The 7,720-nt window shown below is 41.7% G+C and overlaps 1 long non-coding RNA gene across 1 annotated transcript in view; it reads right to left on the bottom strand.

Moving 5' to 3' along the window:
* Window positions 1-4,301: 4,301 nt before the first annotated feature.
* Window positions 4,302-7,720, bottom strand: part of LOC125614853 — a 14,347-nt gene continuing 10,928 nt past the window's right edge. Inside the window, exon 2 of the long non-coding RNA XR_007345421.1 lies at window positions 4,302-5,214. This is a non-coding gene — a long non-coding RNA (uncharacterized LOC125614853). The remainder of the gene's footprint in view (window positions 5,215-7,720) is intronic.

Below are 7,720 nucleotides of genomic sequence, written 5' to 3'. Positions count from 1 at the left end.
ATGTTTTAAGGCAGAAGAAGGGCATCTTAAAAAGACCTCCAGCTGTAGTAAAACTGGAAGATGGGAGATGGTCTGTTACTCTTTGTTAGACTTATAGTTGAAAATTTTTGCTTATTAAATACCTACTAAGAATCAGGTTCAAAACAGACATCATACTCAAAGTGCACTCAAGAGGGAAGTTTAATGAAAGGACCCTACAGAGTTGGAGGCAGGATCAAGAACTCACAGTTTAATGGGGAGTTGAAAGGAGGCAGAGAGAGATATCCTGATCTGTCTCAATTCCTATTTTCTCATCTCCTGCTGGATTCTCCCATGATCCCACCCAACCAAAGCCAGAAGGCAAAGGAGCCTGGAATATGCAGTTCATACAGGATAGCCTTAGGAGGCAGAGATGGTAAGGTCAGGTAGTGGTAAAATTATACAATGCTACCAGTACACACTCGATTCAGCCAGTTTTTACTGTAGGAATCCACAACCACTGTAGATTTTTCAAAACACAAAGGAATTTCATCTGGCATATCAGTGCTTCTGACGTCCTTGGAAGGGATGGGGGAGTAGATATCCCCAGAAAAGTGAGTCCAAAGTCACATCAGTTATGATGAACATAACTAGTCTGGTCCTATTTCACTTCTTTTTTAAATTTTTTTATTTGTTGTTTTTAGTTATACATGACAGTAGAGTGTATTTTGACATATCATATATGCATGGAGTATAACTTCCTATTCTTGTGGTTGTGTAAGATGTGGTGTTACATTGGTTGTATATTCATATATAAACATAGGAAAGTTATGTCTGATTCATTTTACTGTCTTTCCTATTCTCATTGCCCCATCTCTTCCCTTCATTCCCCTTTGTCTAATTCAAAGAACTTCTATTTTCCCTTCATGCCACTCCTTATTGTGTGTTAGCATCTGCATATCAGAACACTTGGCTTTTGATTTTGGGGGATTGACTTGTTTCACTTAGCATGATTGTCTACAGTTCCATGCATTTATTGGCAAATGCTATAATTTCATTCTTCTATTTGGCTGAGTAATAGTCTATTATGTATTCATACCACATTTTCTTTATCCATTTCTTGAAAGGCACATAGTTTGGTTCCATAGTTTAGCTATTGTGAATTGAGCTGTTGTGAACATTGATGTGGCTGTGTCACTATAGTACACTGATTTTAAGATTCTTGGGAATGTGCCGAGGAGTGGGATAACTAGGTCAAATGGTGGTTTCATTCAATGTTTTCTAAGGAATCTCCCTACTGCTTTCCTTAGTACTTGCACCAATTTGTAGTCCCATCAGCAATGTATGAGGGTACATTTTCCCCCACATCTTCACCAACATTTACTGTTATTTGTATTCTTGATAATTAGCATCTAACTGGAGTGAGATGAAATCTCAGTGTAGTTTTAATTTGTGATTCTCTAATTGCTAGAGATGGTGAACATTTTTCCATATATTTATTAACCAATTGTATTTCTTCTGTGATGTGCACATTCAGTTCCTTTGCCCATTTATTGATTGGGTTATTTATTTGGTTTTGGTGTTAGTTTTTTTTTTTTTTTGGGTACTTGGATTGAACTCAGGGCACTTGACCACTAAGCCATATCCCCACCCCTATTTTGTATTTTATTTAGAGACAGGGTCTCACTGAGTTGCTAAGCACCTCACAATTGCTGAGGCTGGCTTAGAAGTCACAATTCTCCTGTCTCAGCCTCCCAAACTGCTGGGATTATAGACGTGCAGCAGCATGCCCAGCTGGTGCTNAATCTTCTATTTAGTTTAAGCTTCCTGTTACTTTTTAAAAATAAATGTGTTATGAAACAAGAACATATAGTCCAAATTTGTTGGTCTCCTTTAATCTGTGGTCACCTGAAATTTTGGTTCAGGACCTAAGCTCGCGTTTTAATACTCAAACATTTTTTTTGAAATATTTATTTTTTTAGTTGTAGATGGACACCTTATCTTTATTTATTTTATGTGGTCCTAAGGATTGAACCCAGGTCCTCACATGTGCTAGGCGAGAGCTCTACCACTGAGCCACAACCCCAGCCCTTAATACTCAAACTATAAGGAAGAAAAGAAGTACCGTACAATTGCACCATGGCATGGCACATGTAACTTAGGGAACATAACACTTAAAGTCATAGTGGGGAAACAGAGAACAGGGTCTCTACCACCACTCCACTCAGAGAGCAAAAGCCCCCAGTCAGCATGAAATGGGAGAGACCAATTTCAATTTCTTCAGTTACTTTGTCCTTAGTTTCCTGGTAAATATTAAAACATGCACATCTTGCTAAACAGGAATAATTCTAGAATTTAAAGATATGTATTGTCATGCAACATTATTCTTAAAAAATAATCCAACAACTTCATTGTAAATTTATGTATAATACTGACAGAGATATGCATATACTACTGCATTTATTGTTTTGGTTTTGTGTGTGTTTCTCATTATTTTCAAGGGTAACTTTGACAATTCATGATTCTTGTATGTTGTGTATGTGTGGGGGGTGTACTGGGGATAAAACCCAGGCCTTCATGCTGACAAGACAAGGATTCTACTACTAAGTTACAACCCAAAAATTCATGATTTTTTTTCTTGACTCTATAACCTTTCACAATTACAACTCAACTATAAGGAAGAAATACAGGAAGTAAACAACTAAAAAATACTGCAGATGATATCACATCCTGAAAACTTCATGTATAGGATTGGTTTTAGGGGTCACCTAAATCAAGAAGAGTCTGTATCAGTCAGGATAGGGTCCATTATGCTTCAGTTTATATGCAACCCCCAAAATCTAATGGTTCAAAAAACATCCAAAGGTTTGTTTCTGTTCATGTTAATGTCTAGTGGAGGTCACCTGAGGTTCTGAACCATACCATATTCATTTAGTGTCCAGGTTGACCACACATGGACAGCTGTTTGTAGTAAAGGAAAAGAGACACAGCAAACTGCATCATTTCTCTTAAAACTTCTACCAGGAAATGGCAGATATCACTTTTGCTCACATCTCATTGGTCAGAGAAAGTCATATGATCACTTCTGAGTTCCACAGGTATTTAATCTACTGCAGAGAGAGGGGAACAGAATACTTAGCAAACTTGCAAAGATTCTGGGATGGGGTGGTAGCTCAGTGATAGAGCACTCGACTCACATTTGTGAGGCACTGGGTTCAATCCTTGGCACCACATAAAAATAAATACATACAAAAATATTGTGTCCATTTACAACTAAAAAAGTATTAAAAAAAAACTTCCAAAGATTCTCTCTTCAACATTTCCCAAAACAGTTATTCAGTCAGTACTTAGGAGTCCACCATCCTCTCAAAGAAACCCATTCAATGTCCAGTAAATACAAAGCATTGGTACGTGCTCTTTAGGTTGATTATAAATCTACTCCCCTGGAGCTCCCACCTATTGGTCCTCATTTTGTGCTCTTGTGACAGTAAGGTCAGATCTACTTCTTTTCTTTTTCTTTTTTTTAAAACTTTATTTTATTTAATTTATACGTGGTGCTGAGGATCGAACCCAGGGCCTTATATGTGGGAGGTGAGAGCTCTACCACTGAGCCATAACCCCAGCCCCAGATCTACTTATTTTCTATGAGACAGTTCCTAAACTATCTAGCACTTCAATTATTTCTCATGTAATAGGATGAATGGTCTTTTCTGAATATTTTTCTTTTTCTAAACCCTTATTCTGATAATTTCCTTAACATTAAAAATTTTAAAAATGTGTTATGACATATCTGCTAATCCAAGAAGAGTAGCAATGATTTTTTTTTTACTTCTGTTAAAGGGGTTTTGTAAGAATTGGGTTAAATTAGGAATGTAAAGTATACATGCATATATATGCATATATAGTATATATATGAGCTAGACTATACATGTATATTTTATTTTATATACTACATAAGCATATATGTGTGTGTGTGTATGTGTATATATATATATATATATATATATATATATATATTCAATTCTCAGCATTTGAAGACCTTCATCTCTCCCCCATTCTCTTGTACTAAGGAACTGAATTCAGTGTATATTACCACTGAGCCACATTCTAGCACTTTTTAAAATTTTGAGTCGTGTCCAAGTTGCCCAAACTTGTTTTGAATTTCAGATTCTCCTGCCTTGTGTGCATGGTTTAATGATATAATGGGGAATATTAACTTAGTGGCATAAAATGGCATTAGCAAACGTTTTACAAGGCATGAACACCTGGGAATGAGACTGAATATTGCAGACTTAGAAGTAGAAAGCCACAGCTTGAAAAATAGAGTATATGCATGAGTATTATATTTTTTATCTATGACTATCTTGAGGCAAATGTAAATGGTCCAGGTCTACTAACCCATTTAGTGGTATCACATATTGGAACCAATTTCCTATAATTAACATTCAGGAAAAATCATACTACATAGATTTATGTATTGGTTTTCTAAAACATAAAGCTGAGAAAGCCTACAACCCAAACGTAAGCATCATTAAAGTCTAGTGATTAAAAATGGACCCTGGAGCCTGCCTGCCTCCTGGCTCTGCACTTACTAGCTGACTTTTCAACAATTCTTTGTGTTTCTATTTCTTCAGGTATAAAATGAGAGTAATAACAACAACAATGGTAATAATAGCAATAGTAATGAGAAAATATTAGTACTTCCTCATAGGATTATTTTGAGGAGTAACGTAAAGACTTAAAAATATATTAGGAGTTGGTGGAGCTTAGCACAGCCTGCTGAGCACTGCGGGCGGGCAGTGCACAGGCAGGCCGCCAGTTCCAGCCACCGCCTTTGGCTGACCGGTGCCCAATCCCATGGCATGTCGCCCAGAACCGGCCGGGATGCACACTGTAGACCAGGCAGGCAACAGGCTTGACACTGCTGCCCGCGGAGGTGGCTTTGGGACGGTGGTGGGGACACCGGCTGGAGCCAAGAGGATGGCCTTGGTGTTCCTGTGCTGCGTGGAGGACCTGCTGTTCACCAGCAGCCCCTTCGTGTGGAACCTGACAGTGTCCACACTGTGGAGATTGTCCACGGAGCGGCTGCGGGCTTGCCACCAGGTGCTGCGGACTTGTGCGGGATGCGGATGTGTACCAGATGACAGAGGACAGGCACTACAGGTGCACCTCCTGGATGACAGAAGGCTGGAGCTACTGGTCCAGCCCAAAGGTCTGTCAAGAGAGATGCTGGACCTTGTTGCTTCACACTTCAACCTGAATAAAGAAGGAGTACTTTGGAATAACGTTCATAGATGACACTGGTCAGCAGAACTGACTGCAGTTGGACCACGAGTTCTGGACCATGATCTGCCCAAGAAGCTGGGCCCAGCCGCCTTGCACCTTGCCATCAGGTTCCACACAACGGACACACCGCTTTGGGGCGTGCACCAGAGTAAGACGAACACAGAGAGCAGAGCAGTTGGCCTCAGCACCAAGCCTAGGATCCACATGACTCTTCCCAGCTCCATAGTAGTGACTTTGACCTCCAGTAGGAACCAAGATCAACGTGTTGGCCACCTAAATCCAAGTGTCTATTCAAGGAAAGCCCCCCAAAATAACTCCAGTGCTTGCTTTCTGACCCCCGTGTCCAGTCCTCTGGCTGACAGCCTGCATGCTGTCACCATCATGTCCCACTGAAAGGTGGTCAGGTAAGCCATCAGGAAAGAGAGAAGATGCTCATGGGAGGAGCCGGAAAGGTGGCAGCAAAGCCTCTGGGAGCAGTTGCTCTTCCCCAGAAAGCATCCTTTGTGAAGCTGTTTGAAGTTTAACTCCAAAACCTACTCCAATTCAACACCTCTGAGTTCATTCCAAAGCTGAAAATTTAACCCTGGGCATCAACTGAACAAAATCCTGGAGAAAACCCCGCTATTGCATGTGTAGAAAGCAAACAGTGTGTTTTCAAAAAGGGTTCAAACAAGCCTTTATTCTGTGAGTCTGGGATGGTTAATTGGCTTCCATGAAGGAGCCCTGGGCACTGCATGGTTGGTTCATGGCCCTTCTGATAGGGGTGCCTGGAGCCCGTCTCCCCAAGGACCCTGTGAGGTTTCCATGAACACCCCCTAAACAGGCACTGTTTCCAGTGACCCCTGAGGCAGAGGTGGCTGGTGGATTCAGACAGCAGGTAATCGGATGCCCAGGAAGAAGCAGGAACAAGAACGGGTCACGGAGAGGTGGGGGATAAGATAAGGACTGCTTGCCTGAACCCCAAGAGTCGGGGAGAAACGTCAGAAGCCAGTGAATGCAGAACCTCATTCCAAGGGGGATGGGCCATCTGTCTTCATGGTCTCTTGAAGCCTAGAAAGAGACCAGGTCTCGCGGACAGGCCCTCTGCTTGCGATGTCCTTCCTAACTTGGTCACCTAGTGTGCTTGGCCCACCTGTCCCCTCTCTGTGGATGCATCTGATGGATTTCAGCTGGGCAGCAAGGTCCCTCTTGATCCATAAGCTGGGTTGACTACATCCATCTCCCTGGCTCCATAGCACTGTGTGCACCTGACATTTCACTGAGGTGGTGACTGCAGGAAGGCTCCGGATGTGAACTCAGAGGTCTGACAGACCCCAGTTTGAGTCACAGCTCCATCACTGCCTTGCTGTGTGGCATGGAGAAGTTGACCTGACATCTCTGTGCCCCAGCTTTCTCATGTAGAGTCCATAATTTCCTTTCTACCACATCTGATTTTGCTAAAAATTAAAGGAAGAGACCCCTGTGGAGAACTTGGTTGCTCCAGCACATAGATACTCTCTGTTAATTGAGTTCTTTGGTCACCAACAGCCACTTCTTGTGACTAATATAAACACAACTTAAAGAAAACTAAACTGATTAGGCCTTGGAAGAGATGAAAAGATGAGATCAGCAGAAAAGAGTGGCCGATTCCACTGGGGTGCTGCTGGCTAAACAAACAGACTCTGTCCTCTCTGACCCCTGGTCATTCTGTTAGTATCCCACCATGAGGGAGTCTGGTCTGGCTTGGTGGCAGGCCAGCTAGGAGGTGTGCTGAGCAGGTTTGTGCTCTTCTGCCCTACACCGGCCCCCGGGGCAGCCTAACGCCACATGCATCCAGTGAGTCCTGTGGACTCTGCACCTGTGACCTGCAGGCCAGAGCAGCCTGACTGAGTCAACCTCACAGTCCTAGAAGGAAGGGACTTAAAAAGAAAGCATTGGAGACAGAGAAAATATGCACGAGAAAATCCATGGACCTTGTAGTATTGGTCTGACCCTTCTCTGTTAGAGATTTGTGAAGGGTCAGACCAATACTGGAGGACAGCATGTACCATGGTGTCTCCTCACTCTCCGCACATCTACTGTCCTTGTGACCTTTGGTCTTTGGGGAAAGTACGTCTGTCTTCTCTATGAAGACAGTGTGACATAGCTGGACACGTTTTTGAGCCTAACAGACCATAAGTTAATTAACCGCTTTGCAAATAGAGCTGATCATTTGCATTAGACATTTTCTCTAATTCTTTGTTCTTCAGTTATAAAATGGGAACTAAATTAGGTGGAGGATTCCTGTTCCATGCCTACCTCATAGAAGGCTCCAGAGAAAAGTCTACTGTTTAATTCCCAGTATCGATGTCATCATTACTAGAGATTCCTAACACCCTTCCCAATGTCTGGTGCCTACTAGGTATTCAGAAGGTGTTTAATGAATGAGCAATTTGTACTTTTATACATACACATGATCATATACATATAATTTAATTGAAAAAATATATATATATAT

Source organism: Marmota marmota, unplaced genomic scaffold (assembly GCF_001458135.2).
Source record: "Marmota marmota marmota unplaced genomic scaffold, marMar, whole genome shotgun sequence".
Taxonomy (NCBI): Eukaryota; Metazoa; Chordata; class Mammalia; order Rodentia; family Sciuridae; genus Marmota; species Marmota marmota.
Note: the sequence above shows the minus strand (reverse complement) of the source record. Positions and strands in the feature narration are given on the sequence as shown.